At 39.4% G+C, this 24,965-nt stretch overlaps 1 protein-coding gene and 1 pseudogene across 1 annotated transcript in view; both read right to left on the bottom strand.

The window, feature by feature from the left end:
- Positions 1-15,752, bottom strand: part of EPB41L3 (erythrocyte membrane protein band 4.1 like 3) — a 291,386-nt gene extending 275,634 nt beyond the window's left edge. Inside the window, exon 1 of the mRNA XM_073631385.1 lies at positions 15,343-15,752. The gene's annotated coding sequence lies outside the window, so the exon portion shown is untranslated. The remainder of the gene's footprint in view (positions 1-15,342) is intronic.
- LOC141146052 (small nuclear ribonucleoprotein G pseudogene) overlaps positions 1-24,965 on the bottom strand; it is a 70,815-nt pseudogene that overhangs the window by 29,917 nt on the left and 15,933 nt on the right.

The following is a 24,965-nucleotide window of genomic DNA, read 5'->3' as shown; positions in this document are numbered from 1 at the left end:
AGGATCTCAAACTACCACCCTATGTACCACATCAAGCGTTTATGGGTGTGTGCGCATGTTTTTTTTTTTCATGTGGATATCCAATTAGGCCACGTGAGGTCCCGCCTTTTGCTACCCACTTTCTGTGTCACAGCTGCACGCTATCAAGAATATTTATCAAATGTGTGCAGATACAAACTAGAGCTGCACGATTCTGGGATGAGAATCACAATTTTTTTGCTTAGAATAAAAAGATCACGATTCTCGCTGCATAAAATCTTTCACATTATACAAAATAAAAAGGGGCTAACTTTACTGGTTCATTTTTTTTTTAATTCATTAAAGTGTAATTTTTTTCCCCACAAAAATTGCATTTGAACTGCGCAAATACAGTGCGACATGAAATATTGCATCAACCACCATTTTATTCTCTAGGGTCTCTACTAAAAAAATATGTTTGGGGGGTTCTAAGTAATTTCATAACAAAAAAAATGATTTTAACTTGAAACCAACAAATATCAAACGAGGGACCTAGTAATATAGTACCTAGGAATGCAGGGTGACTCTGCAGGTACTAGATAAAAATTGTGCCAGCGTCCCCAACAATATAGTAGTGGATATATAGAATCTAGGGATGGGACTTTGAAGGCACAACAATATCAAACTACAAAAAGATAAGTTGGTTTAGGGGTTTTTTATTTATAAAGTATAAAAAGACAATGGACAAACATAAATGTTTAAAAACACATCAGACTAGGCATAAAACCCAATATTGGTATACCGTGTGGAACCTATCCTGCAAGCTTGTATAGTAATAAGAAAATTGTAAATACATAAACAAATCACTTGGTCAAGGTAGAGGCGAGATACTTCCCCAAGTGTTACACAGTAAGTAGTCAAAAAACGAACACAAGCAAAATACTGCAGGTTTGGTGATCCACGGTGAGTAATCTCTGGTTGCTCTACATGTTTCGCGTTTCGCAGAACGCTTCCTCAGGAGCTAGAGATTCATTTGGAAATGGTAAGAACAGGAACTGTCAATGATAATAAGATGCCTATGATCGCGATTCGATCAGAAGTCACTATTGTCTGGCGTGTAATGAAGACAGCAGCCGGCCATATACTGGGGTCTCTCAAATGAAAAGTAGCATCAGGTATCCATAGGTGGAGGAGTAAAGGCTTTGTAGTAATAATACCTTGGGTTATTGAGAGGAACCACGTAGATGCGCCATCCGGTCAGTAAAGGCACTTACAGCACCGGTCCTTTACTGACCGGACGGCGCATCTACGTGGTTCCTCTCAATAACCCGAGGTATTATTACTACAAAGCCTTTACTCCTCCACCTATGGATACCTGATGCTACTTTTCATTTGAGAGACCCCAGTATATGGCCGGCTGCTGTCTTCATTACACGCCAGACAATAGTGACTTCTGATCGAATCGCGATCATAGGCATCTTATTATCATTGACAGTTCCTGTTCTTACCATTTCCAAATGAATCTCTAGCTCCTGAGGAAGCATTCTGCGAAACATGTAGAGCAACCAGAGATTACTCACCGTGGATCACCAAACCTGCAGTATTTTGCTTGTGTTAGTTTTTTGACTACTTACTGTGTAACACTTGGGGAAGTATCTCGCCTCTACCTTGACCAAGTGATTTGTTTATGTATTTACAATTTTCTTATTACTATACAAGCTTGCAGGATAGGTTCCACACGGTATACCAATATTAGGTTTTATGCCTAGTCTGATGTGTTTTTAAACATTTATGTTTGTCCATTTTTATACTTTATAAATAAAAAACCCCTAAACCAACTTATCTTTTTGTAGTTTGATATTGTTGTGCCTTCAAAGTCCCATCCCTATATATCCTGAAACCAACAAATGGCAGAAAAAGGTTTAGTGTTTAAGTGGTTAAACTTCCCTCATTTACACACCAAAGTGCATTCCCTTGAACTAAAGGACAAATTGTTACAATGTTTATACTTACGTTCCACTGCTTAAAGCGGAGTTCCACACAAAAATGGAACTTCCGCTTTTCGGAACCCTCCCCCCCTCCGGTAGCACATTTGGCACCTTTCAGGGGGGAGGGGGGTGCAGATACCTGTCTAAGACAGGTATTTGCACCCACTTCCGGCATAGACTCCCATGGGAGTCTATGCCTCTTCCCGTCCCGACCGCGCTGTCTGCTGGGAACACACAGCTCCCAGGAGAGAGCGGGGACCACTAGGGATGCGCAGCGCGACTCGCGCATGCGCAGTAGGGAACCGGGAAGTGAAGCCGCAACGCTTCACTTCCTGATTCCCTCACCTAGGACGGCGGCGGCAGCTGCCGAGAACCGAGCGGGTTCTCGGCATCCCCTGCCGACATCGCTGAACCCTGGGACAGGTAAGTGGCCATGTATTAAAAGTCAGCAGCTGCAGTATTTGTAGCTGCTGGCTTTTAATATTTTTTTTTTTTTGGCGGTGTGGGTGAACCCCCGCTTTAACAATGCCTTGGAAGACTGCCGTTTTTTTTTTTTTCCCTTTCTTTTGACGGCTGTTGGCTTTAGCAGAGCAGAGAGAATTCTCTGCACAGAAGGAATCTGGAAATACTTTATCAAGATCGTAAGGGGGGAAAAAAATTTGCGATAACGATTCTTAACCACTTCAATACCAGGCACTTACACACCTTCCTGCCCAAGCCAATTTTCAGCTTTCTGCACTGTCGCTGTTTAAATGACAATTAAGCGGTCATGCTACACTGTACACAAACAGAATTTTTATCATTTTGTTCCCACAAATAGAGCTTTCTTTTGGTGGTATTTGATCACCTCTGCGGTTTTTATTTTTTGCTAAACAAATAAAAATAGACCAAAAATTTTGAAAAGAAATAAAAGTTTTGCTTTTGTTTCTGTTTTAAAATTTTGTGAATAAATAAGTTTTCTCCTTCACTGATGGGCACTGATAAGGCGGCACCGATGAGGTGGCACCAATGAGCGGGCACTGGCAGGCACCGACGATGGGCACTGGTAGGCAGCACTGATGGGTGGCACTGATATGCAGCACTGATGGGCATTGATAGGTGGCACTGATGGGCACTCATGGGTGGCACTGAAAGGCTGCAAAGATGGGTATTTATGGGTGGCACTGATAGGCGGCACTGATGAGCACTGATAGGCATCCCTGGTGGAACTGGCAGTGGTAGCCATTGTGAGTGGGCACTGATTGGCAGCTACCTGGGCATTGATTGGCAGCTGCCTTGGCACAGATTTGCATTTCCCTGGTGGTCCAGTGTGGATGGTCCTGGGTGGCATGATGGTGGTCCTGGGCGGGATCCGAGGGGGGGGCTGCGCTGATAAACAATCAACACAGACCCCCCCTGTCAGGAGAGCTGCCGATCGGCTCTCGTCTACTCGCGTCTGTCAGACACGAGTGAGGAAAAGCCGATCAACGGCTCTTCCTGTTTACATCGTGATCAGCCGTGACTGGACACAGCTGATCACGTGGTAAAGAGCCTTATTAATGAATAAGCACACCACTCTTATTTCTTCCTTTTACATTTGATTACGTAGTTTTTTTGGGTACACTACCAAGTGGTTGCAGCTAATTCATGGTCACTATAGATTTATTATATATTTTCCTTTTCTGAGTTTATTTTGACTATATTCACCGTAGGTAGATGGTTTATATTTTTTAAAAACAAAATTTCACATAGGACCGCGCAAGTTTATTCCTTTATAACACGTTTCTGACAAGTTTTCCTGACACCTAGAGAAAAATGGTGACAAGGGAGGGACCTCCAGCTGATTGACAGTCTGTTCTTGTGTATGTGAATGGGGGTGTGCCCCTTCCCTCCAATCAGCTCTCAGCACTCTCCTCACTGAGCTCTGCAGTATGTAACAGTTCAGACAAGCTTTACAATTCAGCACTTTGAATGACTGTAGAGAGGAAAAGACTCTGAATAAACAGGTATAACTTATGTAGGAGGATTTGTTTCGATTGTGTATCACCAGAGGCCAGTCACTTTACTGGGTATATGGAAGGGTTTACAAACACTTCAAATTGGATTTGTGGGATATAACTATCTAATCTTAAAACTGCTCCCACCCCTCTTCTAACATCTAGGAGGTAGATGATTATATACTTGCCTATTCTTTGGCTACTGGTCATGTGACCCCCCCCATGTCAGCCAGCACTGACAGTAGGGGACATGAGAGCGTTCCAACAACAGCTGGAATGCCTGAATGGTGATGTCACATATACAGTACAATTACTTCCTCCTCTTCCATGAAGACACTGCTAGCCGAGAGAGGAGAGTCTATTGGAGTGGCTTGAAAATAGGTAAGTATATGCATCATTCTTCCACAGGGTATTTAGCATAAGGGCTAGAAAGAGGGAGGGAGCAGATTTAAGATTAGTTAGTTGTATCCCAGAATTCTACTTTAAAATAGTGGTCAGAACGCCACCGTTACAGACAGCTAAAAGGATCATTTCTGGTCTGCCAGCATTGGAGATATAAATACACTTTCAAATGGGAGGTCAATCAGCCAATGTTCAAAAAACCCCTTGCAAGCTTTGAGGCTGGGTTCACGCTATTGCGATTTTGAAGCGGGTTTCCACTAATCCAATTCGTATGTCAGGAGATTGTGACCGGCTCTCAATGGAGCCGGTTCACACATCTCTGGAGCAAATCACACAGGAGTCATGTGCGTCGTCTGGCCCGTTTCAGGTTCGAATTCAGTCAAAAATTCAGACCGAAATCAAACCTAAAACAGTGAACAGGGACACACCAGACACCTGCTGTGAGCTGATCAAGGCACCACCCTTGTTAATATACTGTATTAAAAAAATAGATATGTACAGTATCTCACAAAAGTGAGTACACCCCTCACATTTTTGTAAAAATGTATTAAATCTTTTCATGTGACAACACTGAAGAAATGACACTTTGCTACAATGTAAAGTAGTGAGTGTACAGCTTGTATAACTTGTAAATTTGCTGTCCCCTCAAAATAACTGAACACACTGCCATTAATGTCTAAACCGCTGGCAACAAAAGTGAGTACACCCCTAAGTGAAAATGTCCAAATTGAGCCCAATTAGCCATTTTTTCTTCCCGGTGTCATGTGACTTGTTAGTGTTACAAGGTCTCAGATGTGAATGGGGAACAGGCGTGTTAAATTTGGTGTTATCGTTCTCACTCTCTCATACTGGTCACTAGAAGTTCAACATGGTACCTCATGGCAAAGAACTCTGAGGATCTGAAAAAAAGAATTGTTGCTCTACATAAAAGGTAGCCTAGGCTATAAGATTGCCAGGACCCTGAAACTGAGCTGCAGCATGGTGGCCAAGACCATACAGCGGTTTAACAGGACAGGTTCCACTCAGAACAGGCCTCGCCATGGTTGATCAAAGAAGTTGAGTGCACGTGCTCAGCATCATATCCAGAGGTTGTCTTTGGGAAATAGATGTATGAGTGCTGCCAGCATTGCTGCAGAGGTTGGGGGGGGGGGGGTCAGCCTGTCAGACCATACGCCGCACACTGCATCAAATTGGTCTGCATGGCTGTCATCCCAGAAGGAAGCCTCTTCTAAAGATGATGCAGAAGAAAGCCTGCAAACAGTTTGCTGAAGACCAGCAGACTAAGGACATGGATTACTGGAACCATCTCCTGTGGTCTGATGTGACAAGATAAACTTATGTGGTTCAGATGGTGTCAAGCGTGTGTGGCGGCAACCAGGTGAAGAGTGCAAAGACAAGTGCATCTTGCCTACAGTCATGCATGGAGGTTGTAGTGTCATGGTCTGGGGCTGCATGAGTGCTGCCGGCACTGTGGAGCTATAGTTCACTGAGGGAACCATGAATGCCAACATGTACTGTGACATACTGAAGCAGAGCATGATCCCTTCCCTTCGGAGACTGGGCCGCAGGGCAGTATTCCAACATGTTAACGACCCCAATTACACCTCCAAGACGACCACTGCTTTGCTAAAGAAGCTGAGGGTAAAGGTATTGGACTGGCCAAGCATGTCTCCAGACCTAAACCCTATTGAGCATGTGTGGGGCATCCTTAAATGGAAGGTGGAGGAGCACAAGATCTTTAACATCCACCAGCTCCGTGATGTCGTCTTGTGAGTTGAGTGGAAGAGGACTCCAGTGGCAACCTGTGAAGCTCTGGTGAACTCCATGCCCAAGAGGGTTAAGGCAGTGCTGGAAAATAATGGTGGCCACACAAAATATTGACACTTTGGGCCCAATTTGGACATTTTCACCTAGGGGTGTACTCACTTTTGTTGCCTGCTGTTTAGACATTAATGGCTGTGTGTTGAGTTATTTTTAGGGGACCGCAAATTTACACTGTTATACAAGCTGTACACTCACTACTTTACATTGTAGCAAAGTGTAATTTCTTCAGTGTTGTCACATGAAAAAATATAATAAAATATTTACAAAAATGTGAGGGGTGTACTCACTTTTGTGAGATACAGTATATGGGACCTATTAGGTGCCCAAAAGATCAATGAACAGATTAAAATCATATATATTTTTTAAATCAATATATAAAACAGCTTTTAAAGTACAATTCAATCATTCTGATAATGTTCCATACTACAAGGCATACATTTAAATTTGAATGTTAATTCATGTATTCACAGTCTTGATATTGGTATTCGTATATTAGGGCCCGACTTCTAAGATCACCCCAGCATAGCTTCCCCTTGATGTACATCTCCTCTGCGTGCTTATATTAGACTATGCTGGGATGTTTTCGGAAGTCTGATCCTTATACATGACTGCCAATATCAAGACAGTGAATACATGAAATAATGTACTCAACTCAACACTACTGACAATCTGAAGACAGGCTGCTAATTTATACCCTGCCAGCATCCTCCTCTATGCTGTATGAATTTTCCCCTGAGATAAGTCTGCAAATTCTGGTGGCTGTCAAACTAGTTCCCTGAAACTGGCTCTGTCTAAAGTAAAAGTATTTTTTGCCTGTTTCACATGAGCTTCAGCTTGTAGAAGAGCAGTGTGAACAGCAAGCTATGATAAATTATTTGCAGAGATTTCCGCAAGCTTTGATGAAGCTTTTAAAAGTACCATTCAGCTCCAGTTTTTAAATGTTGAACACAAATACTAATGGGAGTGCTGATTGCCACTGTTAACAAGCTGCTAGCAGGCTTCGGTGCCTCTTGAAGCTTGTTAAAAGCCTGCTAGCAGCTTGTTAACAGTGGCAATCAGCACTCCCATTAGTATTTGTGTTCAACATTTACAAACTGGAGTTGAATGCTACTTTAATGCTGTGTACACACGAGCGGACTTTAACAGCAAAGATCCGATGGAACGAATCCGCCGGACAATTCGATTGTGTGTGGGCTTCATCGGACCTTTGCTGTCGAAAAATCAGATGGACTTTAGATTTAGAACATGTTTCAAATCTTTCCGACGGACTCGAGTCTGGTCGAAAAATTTGTTCGTCTGTATGCTAGTCCGACGGACAAAAAACGACGCAAGGGCAGCTATTGGCTACTGCATATGAATTTCCTTATTCTAGTCCCTTCGTACGTCATCACATTCAAACCAGCGGACTTTAGTGTGTGGGCAAGTCCGGTCGTTCGAAAGTCCGTAGTAACTCCGTCGGAAAAGACCTTCGGACCTTTGATGCTGAAAAGTCTGCTCGTGTGTATACGGCATTAAGGCTGGGTTCACACTAGGGCGAATTGGATGCAAGTTTCCAGCCGGTTCATATACCTCCAGGGCGGCTGCGGAGCGGATTGCACAGATGTCCTGTGCGTCTTTGGCTCTGTTTCAGGGTTGAATTCAGGCAAAAATTCAAATCCCGATTAGCCCCTAAAATGTAGAACAGGGACACATCGAACCTCTGCTGCAAGCCGCATGTGACTTAGATGTGAACCCAGCCTAAAAGCTTCAACAATGCTTGCATAAAAATCTCTGCAAATGCTTTGTCATAGCTTGCTTGTTCACACTGCTCTTATACAAGTGCAAAAAAGCCTTTGAGGGTATATATGTAGGGGAATAGAATATTCAAAAAAAAAAAAAAAAATGGGGGTACCATCATCCAAATTAGACTAGAAATTAGGGGTGGAGACAGTTCCCTAAACTTGTCTCCAAAAGATAGAGGAATGAACGAGCACGGCACCAATAAGACAGCATACATATGTAAATAATGCAAAATGTAAAAATGTAAAATGCCTTGCATTTTAATAATGTCTACTTTTTTTTTTTTTTTTTTTGCACACCAACTATTTAGTCCATTCATGTCCCCTTTTCTTACACTACTTTATACACGTCTATTGGGTTCATTAAGAATTACTCTAAAACAACTTTTATTGTTTCAAATTATACATATACATAATATTTATTTCCAGATATTCTTGTCTGATGAACCACACAATACTACTATATTCATATGGACACCATTTCCTACCCATGCTCTTTTTACATCATCCAATGCTGCAATCCTCTACACACGCCACCTCAGCCCCCGTGGAGGGGTCATTTGCCTCAGGCTCACCGTGTGCCATTTCCCGCATGCTTTATTATCTGCCCGTTTTGGTAAGTGTGTTTGGCCTATTATTTCTAACATAAGTCTACCAATCTTATTCCTTTCTACATTTAGTGTGGCTTATCATGCTTATTATATTCTATAGGCAATTGTCGCATCTGCTCCTGACGAGTGAAGGTATTCACAAAACGCGTCGAGCTACGAGTTTAATCTGATGCCACCTTGAGCTAAGAGTTTAATTTGATGCCACCTTTATACTAGTTATTTACTTATTTTTATACAAACATGTGTTTCACGGACACAGTTATCGAACATGCCACTCTTGGTACCTGTAGGTTTTATTATTGCCCTATACATTATTACCTTATCATCATGTATCTGTTACGATATGTGCTATATGGATATTTATTTCTGTACTTGCTATACCTACTATTGGTGCTAAAGATATATATGTATATATATGAATGAATTTTTGCCTTTTATTAGTATTACTTTACGGAATAAAACTTTTTAATTATTCCTCCGCATTCCATCTGCTTCATTTTAAAGTCCCAACTTCCCTTTTTTGTACACCTGAGACAGGGATGGAGACACCTTACCGTGCCTCATTTAAAGTCCCAAAATTCCCCCCCTTTTACAAAATATATGTTGAATACTCTCATATGATATACGAATTGTTTTAGGGTCCATTCACACTGACTGGTGTCCATTGTGTACTGTTGGTTGGGGGGGGGGGGCTGCCTTGCATTTTAATAATGTCTACCTTTTTTTTTTTTACTTTATTATTTAATCCATACCTCTCTGCGCTGCTCCTCAATTGTAGTATGAATAGGTTACATAGAAAACCTTTTTTTTTTCTATGTGCCCTTGCAGAGCAAACATCTCTGCACATAGTGTGCACGAGCCCTAAACTGCCAGCTTCATTTTCTAGACTTTTTTTAAAATTATTAAATCTTCATAGTACTTATTGGAGCTGCCATCTCGATTCACTCACAGCTGTCAAAAAAATAAAAACAACCATCTGACAAACGTTCATCAACATTGCTCAGTGCTGAGATAAAAGGAAATATTGTATCAATATCATTTTGTTTTTAGATCAAAGGGATGAACTTCAGTCTGTAAATGAGGTCAGTTTAACCACTTCAAGACTAAGCCCATTTCTGACACTTGTTGCTTACAAATTAAAATCAGTATTTTCTGCTAGAAAATTACTTAGGACCCCCAAACATTATATATATTTAGCAGAGACCTAGAGAATAAAATGGCAGTCGTTGCAATATTTTGTCACTCTGTATTTGCGCAGCAGTCATTCAAACGCAATTTTTTGGGAAAAAATACACTTCAATGTATTTAAAAAAAAAAAAAAAAAGAAAAAACTAAACAGTAAAGTTAGCCCAATTGTTCTGTATAATGTGGAAGACGATGTTACGCCGAGAATAGTTATCTTTATTCTAAACAGTATTCATTTTTGTAAAATTTTGATTTTGTTATAGTCTTTTAACTAAAGTGCAGTTTTAGTCATATTTTAGTCTTTTCACTAAAATGCCATTTTAGTTTTAGTTGTATTTTAGTTATCTGAATTGTTTTCGTTGTATTTTAGTCTACTAGAAATCGAATGGATTTAGTTCTAATTTTATTGCATTATTTAGAATTGCCAAACTCATTATATACTCCTGGAGTAAAAATCTAATAACGTTGTTAGTTATGGTATTACGGTTTGAACATGCACTACAGAGATTTAGTCATTGTGATATACAGTAGAACGTCTTTATAAATAAAACCAAGTTTCATAAACAAAATTATTGAAATTTTGACAAACAGAGGTATAACTTGAAAATATTAAAAAAAAAAAAAAAAAACCCTGTAAATTTTATTGTCATTGCACATATCACCTGAACATTAAATATCAAGAAAACAAAAGAAAAGCCTTTTTTTATTTTTATTTTTTTTAGCAGCTTGTAGATGCCCTCTACTTATTCTTATGTGGTAGTGCAGTGTTAATTTTGATGTCAAATTTCTAATTAGTTTTAGTCATAGTCTTTTGACTAAAATGCCATTTTAGTTTTAGTCGTATTTTAGTCATCTCATACGTTTTAGTCGTATTTTAGTTGACCAAAATAGTATTAATTTAGTCAACGAAAATATTTTAGTAGACTAAATTAACACTGATTTTAAGCAAAAAAATCGTGATTCTAATTTTTTTCCAGAACCGTGCAGCTCTACTACTTATGAGACTAAAATCATCTGAATCTATGCACTTTTATAGTGGGATTATGAAGCAAATCCAGTAAATGGTGTTTCTTTTGGCAATGGCAATTCCAAGACATCAGCAAAAGGATGAATATGCTGTTTAGACTTTTTGAAGCCAGAGTGCAGGTATGGCTCCCTCTTATTGGCCTTGTGTTATTCATGATTGTATACACAGCCCTATGCAGTCAAAAGGTGCCATGTAATGTAAAACAAAGTGCGTCAGCTGTATTTTCTACTTTCTTCTTATAGGGGAAGGTGCAATGGTTTTTAAGAAAAAAAAATCCATGCATGTCACAACTAGATTGAGATGCAGCATCAGTTAACATTCAGTGCAACCACCAGAAATAGGTAGGATTTAATGATTTTAGACAGCAATTGCACAGGCAGGGAGTGAGAATCAATAAAACGCGTGGAAAAGAATAAACTTTGCTTGGTTGAATATTGGGCTCCAGACAGCACAATGCACTGAACAGTATGTGGTTCAAAATAAATTCTTTGTAAGCTAGTGAAATAATTCATTGCCTGCAAGAAAAGGGTTGTCACCCTGACACTTAAGTGGCTCGTCATACCCTGAAATGCTGAACAGCTAAAATACATTATTTTATTATACAAATCTTCCTCCATCAAGGTAACAAAGATATCCAAACAGATCTCTATTTTCTCACTAGGGGGTCATCTGCTGCTCTGTGGGAACTCATCGACTACTTATTGATCAGTAAACAACTGGACAGGCAGCTCAGGAAGTACTATATTAATGACGTGGCTTACATGGACCATTTCACACAATTCTTCCTCTGTGTGCTTTACTTTATCCTCTTCCACACAACACGTCCTCTACATCTTACATAAAATACATGCTATACTAGTTGTTGCATAACTGTATACACACACACACACACACACACACACACACACACACACACACACACAAAGTGTTGGGAAAGTAACCTATGGATTTGACTGCAAATTAAGCTAGAAGGATGAAATATTCTCTGACAAGAGAAGCAAGCACCTAGTTGAATAAAAAAAATTCAGCGCTAAAATAGTAAAGTGTCTACAAAAATGCGACCATAAGCTGAAGTTTGTCAAAATGACAAAAATAAACAGTTCATATTGTTATGCGTGTAAAACATAAAAAGGACGGCTCCTGAAGACTCTCATTTGCGTGAAACGTACGTAGAGCTACACTCTGCAGGGCTAGAGCTCATGCCGCCATTCTCTGCAGGTTTGGCAGCTCCTTATGTATGTTTGAAAGTGGCAATTGTTTTTATACTGGTTGTTTTTGTACTGGATGTTTTTAATACATATTTGAGAATTTTAAAACTACTACAACTACACTATGAGCAAAAATATTGTTTTTGGTTGGTGACTCTGGTACTATCCCCTGGTGGAGTGGAATAGAATAGTCTGGTCCTGCCATCTGTGGTGTGAGAGTGGTGATGCTGGATGCCATTTACACATAGCGCTTATTGCTGTTCTAGAAATAGACAGCATATCCCTCTGGTGAGTGTATTTTTACCATTGATGAAGGATTAGAACTACAGGTGTTTCCAACTGTTGGGTGAAGGCTGAAGTGGAGCACTACTTTATGTTATACACGCCCAACAATATCAATTGTTTATTTTTGTCATTTTGATAAACTTTCGTTTATGGTCCCATTTTCGTGGACTTTACTATTATTTCAGCTCTGCATTTTTGTTATAATTAGTTATTGGTATATTATATATCTACAGCACGCGGCTGTTTAAATTTCACTGAAAGAGCACCGACGTTATTTTACTATTTTCACATAGTTGAATGCCTGTCCCAGCCTCGGGGCCAACTCCTTTCCCTGTAAATCTCTTAGGCCCCATTTACACCTGAGCGTTATGTAGCTCGAAACTCCAAAGCACTGGAGGAGAGAAATTCAATGCAGTTAGTTCATCTTCACTTCAAGTTGCCTGAAGCTCAAAAAAGCTTTGGAGCTACTTTTGCAGCTCAATTCAGGCAGATTGGTGCATTTTTAAAGCCCCCCCCCAATAGAAATGCATCAGTTGGATGTTTGAGAGAGTTTTTTTTCGCATTTTGTCACGCATTTAGGTGCGTTTAAATGAAATGAGAAAAAACTAAATAAATAGTAATACAGAAATCATTTCCCTAAGATTAATACATAGATTAACCCCATAACCCTGGTGCTTCTTTTTTTAGTTATTGTTTATTCATTTTGTTAGGGTTAGAGGCTGGGGTTAACCCCCTAATCCTAACCGCTAAAAACTTTACAAACCCCGGGAAGAAGATGATGAAGCGGATGAAAAAGCTGAAAAACATAGCAACAAAAATGCTCAAAAATGTAGAACAAAATGGCAAAAACAAAGCAACAGGTGTGAGTGCAGCCTTAAGCAGGCACTCGAATTGACAGTTTTAACCGAGCTTGAGCATAGTTGGACCCCTTGGTTTGGTTTGTTTGTGTAGTATGAGTGCATCGAACCATGCTCGGTAACAGTTAGGTGTACTGTGCCTGAGACCACTTGAAAGAGGTGGTAATGGACACAGTTTGCTTGTGGTCCAGTGTGGTTTGCTTCAGTGTATGTGCAAGCCATGAACATGAACTATCCTTAGATCACCAGTGTGGGAAAGGGGAGGGTAGACAGTCTAACTCAGGAATGGTTTGGTCCAACGGTTCCCAGTGTGAGTGCACCCTAAGACACTCCAGTGGCATAGGTCCCTCACAGCTATTCGTCTCTACTGGTCTCATGCTCAACTAAACCATTGTTGTGGTGTGACACCAGCATTTGGATTTGTGATGGCAAAAGGTAAAAGTGGTGTGTTATGGCAGGGGAAAAAGTGAGTGCAAACCATGCCTGAGCACAGAACTCTCCACAGACCACCAACTGGTGGTCAAACTGTGCCCAGTGTGAGTGCACCCTAAAGCCTTGTACACACAGGCCAAAAGTCAGCCGGCAGTGGCCAGTTTAACAGAAACCTTTCGGCCAGCTTCTGTCAAAGGCTAATGACTGGAAAAGATCTGCTGACTGGCTCCGCAGCGGTGCTCTCAGCCAAAGTCTGGGAGCACCAACTGAAGTGTTCTGGTGGGGGGGGGGGGGGTGCATCCCCCTGTCAGAACACAATAGCTCAGCAGTGGAGATCACTGTACTAACATCAGATTGTTAGTACAGCGGCTCTGACCTGAGATGTCCGTTTTTTTCGGCTCAACCCAAAACTAGTGGTGTGAACTAGGCTTTAGACACTCCAGTGGTGAAGGTTCTTCACAGCTATTTGTCTCATGCTCCACTAATCTATTGTTGTGGTGTGACATCAAAATTTTGGATATTTAATGGCAATGGTACTGAGAGGGAAAATATTATCAATGGTGCCATAAAGGGATATATTAAGCCTTAGCACATTAATACCCTTATTAGTGTACTGCTGATCCCTTTTGACCAATCAGCAGGCTAAGGCTATGGGTCCCAAACCAAGGTGTACAGCGTTCTTGATGGTCAGAGACCTAGGTATGCTATGCTGGATTGCAGAGGGGCCTGGATTACAAGGTTGGCTATGCAGGATTACAAATCTGTCTGGCCAGTAAAAGAGTTTCTACATTTGCATTTCAAGTATGATATAGTTGCTTGTCTGGAATTGTGCTTTAACTGTTTGCCGACCGTATACTGTATATACTTCCTGGGCTGCACTTCCAGGTTTGAGGCGCGTACGTGCGCCGCAGGGACCTGCTTTCGCTGTGATTGGACACAGCGGGAGCCAATCAGCGAGTCTGGTGGATGAGATGTCCGCCAGGAACCGCCGATCGTCCAGGATACAGGCAGAATGGTGGTCTGCCTATGTAAACAAAGCAGATCGCTGTTCTGTGAGAAGGGAAGGGTGTGATCCTGTGTTTCTGCAAAGCAGTAACAAGGATCAGTAAAAAAAAAAAAAAAGAGGAATAGAATTTAGACTAGTGAAACACAACTTGTAAAAAAGGTAATTATGACACCTGAGAAAAGAATGTTCTCTAACTCCTTTCCACTGCAAATAATGTGTTAAAGTCAGGATGAGGTTTGCATAAATTCTCCACAAAAACAAACATTGGAAGTCTATATAAACTGTCAAAATCCATCTACAAAATAGATTGTGTTGGATTAGTTTCACCTCTATCAAAATAGAGAAAATGGACAGAGAAGTTGCAATGAGACGCTATCTACACAGGCAAAATTTGTGAGAACTAATATTTCCCAAGAAATGTCAACTTTTTTTATAAAATAAACCCCTAAATTATCATTCCCATTTGCAGGTTTAAGCCACATTTTACACTCACAAGGTTTTTATAATGATTAGTTCAGACTAATTACAGCCAGAGTGGATTGTGTACCTGAGCATATTCAACTAGGAATGGAATGATGACCCAAAGAAAACAAAAAAGCATGATAATTACAGGGCTCATCTTTGTATTTCAGCTATGTATTTAACTATATGCCTGGATTTACCCTTTAATGCCACATTACTAAATGTATTCAATTTGACTTTGCTTTAAAATTCAAGGTCTGCTTATGTTGCAGCTTTACATAGCCTCCACCCTCCCCAAAAGACACTCAATAAAAGCACAAATAAAAATGTAAAAATGGCGCACCTGGACAAAAGCAGTATTTGTGTATCTTCTTGCCGGATCCTGGGAAAGCTGAAGATTACAAATGATATAGGAATGCACTCCTACACGGTTCTGGAAGGTCTTCTTGTGAGAGCTGGGATGCACGGCTTTCCAGGATCAGCGGCAGAGGTCCACTGGTGACTACAATAAGCAATCAGGAGCTGCGGGGTGGAGTGTTTTTTACATTTTTCTTCAAATGTTTTATTTTTTTTTTCCTTCTTTCTTTTTACTCTCTGAACCGTTTTTATTTGACGGGTAGAGGGGTTGCAACAAACCCCTTAAGCATAACATGCCTTTCTTTAACAAAGCATCTCCTAATTATCATATAAAACATGTTATTTAGCTGAATTTATCCAAGTAATTTGAAATGCTGCACAAGCAACAGGCTTTAAAAGCTACAATCTAGTCTGTACAAAAGTGTATTAATTGTATTGCTCTGTAAATAATCTCCACCATTACAGAAAAAAAGACGGACTTGTTGGCTAAGCGAAAAGAAAAACATTTGGAAATGGCATGAAATGCCTGAAGCTCTTTAACATAAGAGACTCCCCATCTGAGATCCTGCGGCAGAGAACTGTCACCCTAAGCATATTATGTTTAATTAGATAACATTTATATTAATTGCACATTCATTCACTCTGATGTATTGAAGGATCGGGAGTCATTTTAATAAACAGAGCTGCAGAGATATGAAAGTGCTCCGATAGTGAAATGCTATATTCCACTGCAACATTTTAAAAACGGCCATGCATTATGCAGTATTCTCAAATGCAGATACAGTTAAAGCCTCAGCTGAGATCTTGAGTAGTGATAATATTCTATGGAGCCAATACAGCAAGTTGTGGAATATCTAAAAAAAGAATTAGCTCTTTGGGTACAAAGCAATAATGACATTTTGGGTTTGGATCAATAACAGTTTACAGTGTAAAAGAGGCTTTCCATGTATATGAAGTTAAAAGTGATTATAAAGTCTCTTTAAAAAAATAAAAACAAACAAAAAAAATAACGAACATGCTATACTTGCCTCCTCTGTGCAGTTAGTTTTGCACAGAGCACCCCAAATCCTCCTCTTCTCAGGTCCCTCTTCAGAGCTTCTGGCCCCTCCCTCCTGTCGAGTGGCCCATAGCAAGCTGTGTCTATTCAGACACGGAGCCCCGACCCGGCCCCCTCTCTCCCCTGATTGGCTAACTGACTTTGATTGAGAGCCGTGGGAGGCAATGGCGACACTGCTGTGTCTCAGCCAATTAGGAGGAGAGTCGCGGATGGCTAAGACACTCCTGGACAGAGATGGGGCTCAGGTAAGTAATTAGGGGGTGCTGGGGAGGCTGCTACACAGAGAAGGTTTTTTGTATAGAATGCATTCAGAAAAAAACCTTCTGTCTTTACAACTCCTTTAATGCTCTCCCTTATCTCATCGCCACCAAACTGTTTTGAAAGGAAATAGGTGAATGCTATAACGAGCAGGGCCCTCTGATCCCTCCTGTATTGATTTGTATTGTAAGCGTACTGTCTGCCCCCATGCTGTAAAGCGATGCGCAAACTGTTGGCGCTATATAAATCCTATATAATAATAATAATAATGCCTATAAAGCCTTTGAGGCAACTAGAACTGTAGCTAACAGCAATGTCAAGAGATGTTGTAATCTAAACCAAATTCTGGTACCCATCTGTCTGTGTAGTAACATCCTCCTTGCTCAACTTTATCTTGTTTAAGCAGGCCATAGATGGTGCAAAAGAAATTTGCACGATTCCCCACATCAACACAGATAGAGCTGACAGGGGAACCCCTCCTGCTGACACATTGTATTCTCCTGGCGGTGGAAGCCGTCCCTCCTGGGAGAGTCAGGGGTTATTGCTAGCGGCTAAAGCAGCCACTAGCGATAATCGAAAGCAACTCCAGTAGGCTGGTTGCATCCAAGTTGATCGATCAACCTGGTACATTCAGCCTGTCCATTAACAGATCAATGCAATGCACGTGACTGCAGTCCATTTGCCAGTAAAAATCACTGCCTGCCAATTACCTCAGACACACAATCAGAACACGGATTGGGCTTCCGAGAAGAGGTAGATTTTAGATGCATGTCTAAATCTACCCTTAAAGTGTTACTAAACCCAAGACCCTGCATTCCCTATATCTGGTCTCCCACAGTACGCAGAACATGGAAATGCAATTATTTTAGTAAATATAAACTACTAAATACTTTTTCCTATCAGCCGTATATAGCAGTCTTGTGACTTCTATCAGTTTCTGGTTAAAGCTTGTAGAAGTTTCTTTTATCCTCTGACTGTCCTATAAGGATGCAGGACCCCTGATCCTCTGTCTGGACAGTGCTGAATGGCCCAGTACTGATCACATGCACCCTTACAAGAGAAAAGAAAAAACTCTAGGAATACACACCAAACTGAGCATATGCAGAGTGCCCACAAAGCTTTGTACTATCAGGAGATGGATTGGGGACTGTGGAAAAAGGGGAGGATCAGAGAAGACAGGATCAAACAGCTAAGTGAGTCTAACAAGCATGCTTTATTGCATATACAGACTGATGTTATTGTTTTGGTTGTTTAGTAACACTTTAATATTGAATACATATTAAATATTCACATTTTTACATTGGTATAGCTTGGACCAATACATCCATATATACCAAACCTGGCCGATGCCCCTATAAGCTAGAAATCACTGAAGTAGACACCACTACTCCAGTGATCTCCACTTGCTCCCCGGTCCTATGCTGAGCAGCCGGCCTGATGCATTGTGAACACAGGAGGTAAACCACTCAGCATGGCTGCCATTCAGAGAATACTTTCCAGGGAGATTGGCCTGGAATTCATCACTGATTCGGGTTATTTTTACCAAAGAAATGTAGCAGTATAAATTGTGATTAAAATTTATGAAGAAAAAGGACTTATTTGCAAAATTTTAAAACAGAAACAAAGAAAAAAATGCTTTTTTTTCCCCAAAACTTTCTGTATTTTTTTGTTAATTAACGTAAACAATAAAAATACCCAGTGGTGATGAAATACTACTAAAAGAAAGCTTTAATTGTGTAAAAAAAAAATTATACGAACTTCATTCGGATACAGTGCTGCATGACTAATTGTCATTTAAAGTGTGAGCACTGAAAATTGGACTGAGCAACGAGGGCAGGAGGCGGAGCCTAGCGGAGCAGACATGCATTGTTAGAGCTCCACACCGCTGAGGAGAGAAGAGAAGGACAAAGCGGAGCCTGCAGGCTCAAAAGGTATCCATTTGAACCTTTTTGCCCCAGGGAACAAACTGTGAAAGTTTGGGCAGGAAATATGGTACTGGGAGGAAACCGTGGCAGAAATAAAAATCACCTCACAAAGAGCTCACAGGCACTCACTGCAGCTGAAGCAGCTCCAGTCACCTCACAAGATACAGCATCAGGGCGCTCTCACAGACAGAAAATGTCACAGCAAGACTCTCCATTTGAGTCAGATACAGAACAAATCCTCTCACAAACTTCTCCACAAGCCTCCTCAGTATCCCCAGTAATATTATTACAATTTGAAAAGATGCTTCATAAGGCTTTAAAACAAACCTCAGACTAAATAACAAAAAGCCTAACCAAAGAAATAAGAGAGCTGGGAAACCGCACCGCAGCCTTAGAAATAAAAATGGATGAAATTGAAATTACAACCCAAGAAAATATAACAGAATTGGAACAATTAAAAGAAGAGAATTTAATACTTCAAACTAAGCTCGAAGATTACGAAAATAGAGCCAGACGTTCAAACTTGCGCATAAGGGGAATACCTGAAACTGTGACAGACCTGCAATCTACTATTACTGCTCTATTACAAGAACTAAAGCCAGATATCCCTATTGAACGTTTAGAACTGGACAGAGTACACAGAGCCCTCACAGCCAAAAAGAAAGATGGACCCCCACGTGATATAATCACAAAATTTCATTATTACAGAACGAAAGAACAAATACTAATTGCTGCAAGAGAAAAAAAGGAACTTAATTTTCAAGGACACAATTATCAAATTTTTGCTGACCTATCCCAACTTACTATTACTAAAAGACGATCCATGAAACCCCAACTAATGGAACTGCAACGCCACAACATTATGTATCAATGGGGCTTCCCCTTTTCAGTCAGATTTAACTACCAAGGTACAATTTACAGAAGCAGATCAGCAGATGAACTACAACAAACCCTTTTAAAATTAAATCTGACAGAACCCACAAGCAGCAACACTCCCACACGCAGAAGAATGGCATCATCTTCACCTTCAGGCAGCACCCAGAAAATTGCAGAACAAAATGGGAATCATCATTCTCACAAAAGAGGCCGTTATGCCACATCATCCATGGACCAAGAAGATTCAATGGACTGACATCCTAATTCCTGATATCTCTTCATTTATTATACTAAGAGATGGTTCTCTATAAAAAACCTATATTTATAACTGAATGTAACTGCATTCTGATAGTCACACACTGTGTGGGATCAGGTTACATTCCAGTTATATTTCTTATTACTTCTGATTCATATAGCCTTAGAATATATAAGTGAAATAAGGAAATTCTTGTTCAGTTATATATTTTCAGGTAATAACAATTGATTTATTACTTTTTAGGACAAATATGTTCAATAATCCAGAAGTAATGGAAGCTTTTTCTTTCTTTTCTTAAAACAAATATATTATTACCTAACTAGTTAATAGAATTATGTTTTTGTTTATTCTAATCTGAAGCAATACAACCTCAATTTTATGAGTTAACATATCTAAACAGTTACATATGAATAAAATATGTAATTGTTTACTCTAAAAGGGTTAAAATCCCAAAATAATTCAAACTATCTTCATCAATACCAAAGTTATTAACAGTACCTTTCTAACTGAATTATTTAGCCTAGGGCAAGACTAACCATATACAACCACCCTGGAATAAATAATTTCAACAAAAACTATATTCTGCACTCCAATTAATGAAACATCATTTTAATGTCTTTTGACATAGCACTTCTATCCTGTAAGCGGAAGATCCGTGTACCCCCATTAGCCCTCCTCATTCTCCCAACCATATTATGTGGGAGTGTGACGAAGGCACTTATTCCCCTGAGAGAGATATTTATTCTCTTTCACGGGTAAATTGTGATTATTTGCAAAAAATAATTTATACAATGTATCATCTAATCTCATATGTTTTTTGTTTACTCTTTACTCCAAAATTCACTGGTTTCTTTTCTATCTATTCATCTCTTCAGTCCACACAGGTTGATCTGCGCAGTCAGCTCTGCATAACAAAAAGTAAGTCAAAACTATTTGATCTATTGCCATGGCACCACTGAATATACTTTCCCTGAATGTTCAGGGAATAAATGTCCCTCAAAAAAGGACCAAAGCCTTCCGTACTTTCCATAAAGAGAAGGCTCACATAGTATGCCTCCAAGAAACACACTTCACCAAAGATTCTACTCCAAAATATATTTCTCCTTTTTATCAACAAATTTACACGGCTTCTGCCTGTACCAAGCAAAGGGGAACTCTAATTGCATTTCACCGATCCACATCATTCACCTTATCATCAGAAATTAAAGACCCAGAAGGTAGATACCTGATACTCATGGGTTATATAATGGATACAGCAATCACGGTGATTTCCTACTACGCTCCTAACAACCAACCTACACCATTCCTCTCACATATATTACAAGTGATTAATACACACAAAATAGGAACAGTGATAATGTGTGGGGATTCGAACCAGGTCCTCCTCCCATTTCTAGATAAATCACCTTTTACACCATCCAAAATAACCTCTAGATGACCTTTTTCTCAACTTCTTTCCAAATACAATCTGGTAGATTCATGGAGAGAAAGTAACCCAATGAAAAAGAAATTCACTTATTTCTCGCACCCTCATCAAACCTTCACCAGAATAGATCATATTTTTCTAACAATAGGAATGATACCAGAAATTATTGCATCAGATATAATTCAGATTCCGTGGTCTGACCATAATGCAGTATACACTACTATAGCCTCAGCCATACCAAAAGCGCATGACCCAACGTGGTACTTACCGGACATAATGCTCAAACACCCACTACATCAGATGGCCATTGAACAAGCTTTAAAGGAATACATATCAATTAATAATACAACAGACATCTCCCCAATAACACTGTGGGAAGCTCATAAGCCTGTCTTGCGTGGTACAATACAAAGACAAATGGCACTATTTAAACGGGAACGCAAAAATCTAGCAAAAAAACTAGAACTCAATTTTAATGCAGCCTACATATCATTTCAAGATAATCCATCTCAGAGTACAAAATCTCATCTGGAAAAATCTAGATTGGAATACGATCTATTTCTCACTGAGTCAGTTGATTAATCCCTCAAACGCACCAAACACAATTTCTACATGAATACAAACAAACCAGGTACATATTTGGCTCAGGCATTAAATTCAACTAACAAATCTTTCAAACCAATACGTTTGAAATTATCAAAAAATGTTTACACTTGTAATCCAGTTAAAATAGTCCATAAATTTCACTCACATCTCGCAACTTTATACAAGACAAACAATGAATTTAATCCTACAGAAGCTGAATCCTTCTTCTCAAAAATAACCTTACCTGAGTTATCTCAGAATCAAAAAAGCAGTTTGGATGAGCCTATAACTATAGATGAAGTTGCTAACGCCATAAAAGACCTAAAACTTAACAAAAGACCAGGCCCAGACGGCTACACGGCTTTATACTATAAAACATTCTCAGAAATACTCTCTCCCATTCTCACTGAAACTTTTAACAAACTTCTAGATGGACATTCTTTTCGGCAAGAAACACTAATGGCAATTGTTTGTATGATCCCAAAACCCCTTTCTGATGATACTTCCTGTGTGAATTATCGGCCTATCTCTCTGTTAAACCTCGATATTAAATTATTAGCAAAAATAATAGCAAAACGCCTCAATAGCATTATAGGAAAATTAATACATAGAGATCAAGTAGGCTTCATGCCAAATAGACAGGCAGGCGATAATATACGCAGGGCAGTGTTATTGGCACATATTGCTAAAAAATGGAAAATCCCTTTATGTTTTCTATCTCTCGATATTAAGAGGGCATTTGACACAGTATCCTGGCAATATATGCAATATTCATTACAAAAATGGGGTTTTGGACCCCATTTTTTAACATGGATCAAAGCATTATATAATAAACCCAAAGCCTATATAAAATATGCTGGATACAAATCTGAAGCCTTTAATATCGAAAGAGGTACCCGACAGGGTTGTCCATTATCTCCCTTATTATTTGCCCTTATACTCGAACCCATGGCCCAATACATCAGAACAAACCAAACTATAACTGGCATTGAAGTAGGAGGTATTACACACAAATTATGTATATTTGCAGACGATATATTACTTTTTCTATCATCACCACAGGTCTCTGGTCCTAACTTAATACCAGCTCTTGATGGATTTGCAGCCCTATCCGGCCTTATGATTAATCCTAAGAAATGCCTAGTGCTTAATATTTCACTCACAAACATGGAATTGATCCCGGCTAGGGCTGCACTCCCATTCACATGGGCAGAAAAATCAATCCCATATCTTGGAATTCATTTAACAGCATCTCATTCTGACTTATTCTCAACCAATTATCCTCCTGTATTAAGACAGATCACAAATCTAATAAAACAATGGTCGCAACTTCCTTTATCCTGGATAGGGAAGATTAATGCAATCAAAATGAATATTCTACCCAAATTGCTTTATCTATTCAGAGTCCTCCCTATTCCAATTCCTTCCTATTTTTTGAGAATAGTACAAAAAAGAGCAACTTTGTTTATATGGTGCTCTTCTAAACCACGTATACCTATACACACACTACATCTTCCCAAAAATAAAGGAGGCCTGGGATACCCTAATTTTACTAACTACTACAGAGCAGCATATTTGGCCAGTCTGTCCAAATACCATGCAAAACAGGAAATCCCATTATGGGTATTTATAGAGGCTTCAGAAAATGACCCTCTATTAATATCAAATTTATTATGGCTTGATCCTAAAGACCGCTTTAAAATTCAGAATCCCATAACTAAACACTTCTTATCTCTCTGGGATAAACTAAAAACCAAATATCAGTTACAATCTCCACACAATCCTCTCCTTTCTTTTATCAGAAATCCGGCCTTTTATCCGGCATGGATCTACCCAAATTCTTTTAAAGCTTGGACAACATCAGGCATTCAGACACTAAATGACTTCATAGCATCTAAATCATTCCTTTCATTCCCATCGCTTAGAGAAAAATATGATCTACCAAACTCTGAGATATTCAGATATCTCCAAATCAAAAATTTCTATACACCATTCCTAAAGGGGGATACACCATTATCCCAATTATCCATTTTTGAATCAATCTGTACAAAAGATCCATTTGCTAAAGGTACAATTTCATCACTTTATAATCAATTTTATGGAGTGGCAAATCTTAATAGACCCTCTTACGTTCAGAGGTGGGAGGAGGACCTGGGACGAACTTTAGAAGACACGGACTGGTCTAACATATGGCTCACATCTAAGTCATCTTCACCCAACATCTTAGCACTGGAGACAAATTATAAAGTCCTAACTCGCTGGTACCTTGTACCCGCTAGAGTGGCAAAATATTCACCTAATACCTCAGCTCTTTGTTTTCGAGGATGCCCAGAAATAAGCACATATTTACACATATGGTGGACGTGCCCAGTAATCCAAACCTTCTGGAAGGAAGTCTTCATGATTGCATCTAAAATATTTAAAAAAATAATACAACCAGATCCATATTTAACTTTACTTAATCTAAAACCGGAATGGTTAACACTCTCTCAATTCAAACTTATGATCCAACTAATAACGGCTGCAAAACAAACAGTGGCCAAGGCATGGAAATCTCCTACATTGGTACTAGCAGAAACAATTCACAGAATGAATAATACAATGTCCCATGCTAAGATGGTAGCCATCGATCAAAATCAAATTCCGAAATTTGAAAAACTTTGGCATCCTTGGATAAAACAACAGTTCCTGTCAAACTTCAATGACTCTGTCCTGTTGCCATGGTAACAGATTAAATGACTTACAGAGACACCCATTCTAAGGCTTCAAAGAGAACTAAAAAGAATAATAAACTGACGAGCGGGACAACCTTGTGGACCATACCTCTACCTTTCAACCCTTTTTCTTCTTTCTCTTTCCTTTTCTCCACCTTACGAATAAAGCTCATTATCAGAATTTATTTGACCTATATACACTCTACCTGTAAACAATATGTATAGTAGGTATAAATCATTTAAATACCTACAAAAGTAACTAAGGAAATGATATATATCTTTAATTTAGGTTTACGTGAACCCAGTGTTTAATATTTGAAATTTCATGATATTTACCTATATAAACCCTACTGTAAAACAATGAGCTTACTTTATAGATCCTTGTAAACTTACTTTATGTATCTTTATAACATTGTATACTCAATAAACTTCTTTTGACAAGGAAAATTGGACTGAGCAGGAAGGGGGTGAAAGTGTCCAGTATTGAGGTGGTTAAAGCAAAGTTCATGTTT

Source organism: Aquarana catesbeiana, linkage group LG05, assembly GCF_042186555.1.
Source record: "Aquarana catesbeiana isolate 2022-GZ linkage group LG05, ASM4218655v1, whole genome shotgun sequence".
Lineage (NCBI taxonomy): Eukaryota > Metazoa > Chordata > Amphibia > Anura > Ranidae > Aquarana > Aquarana catesbeiana.
This window is presented reverse-complemented; position numbering and strand designations above follow the sequence as displayed.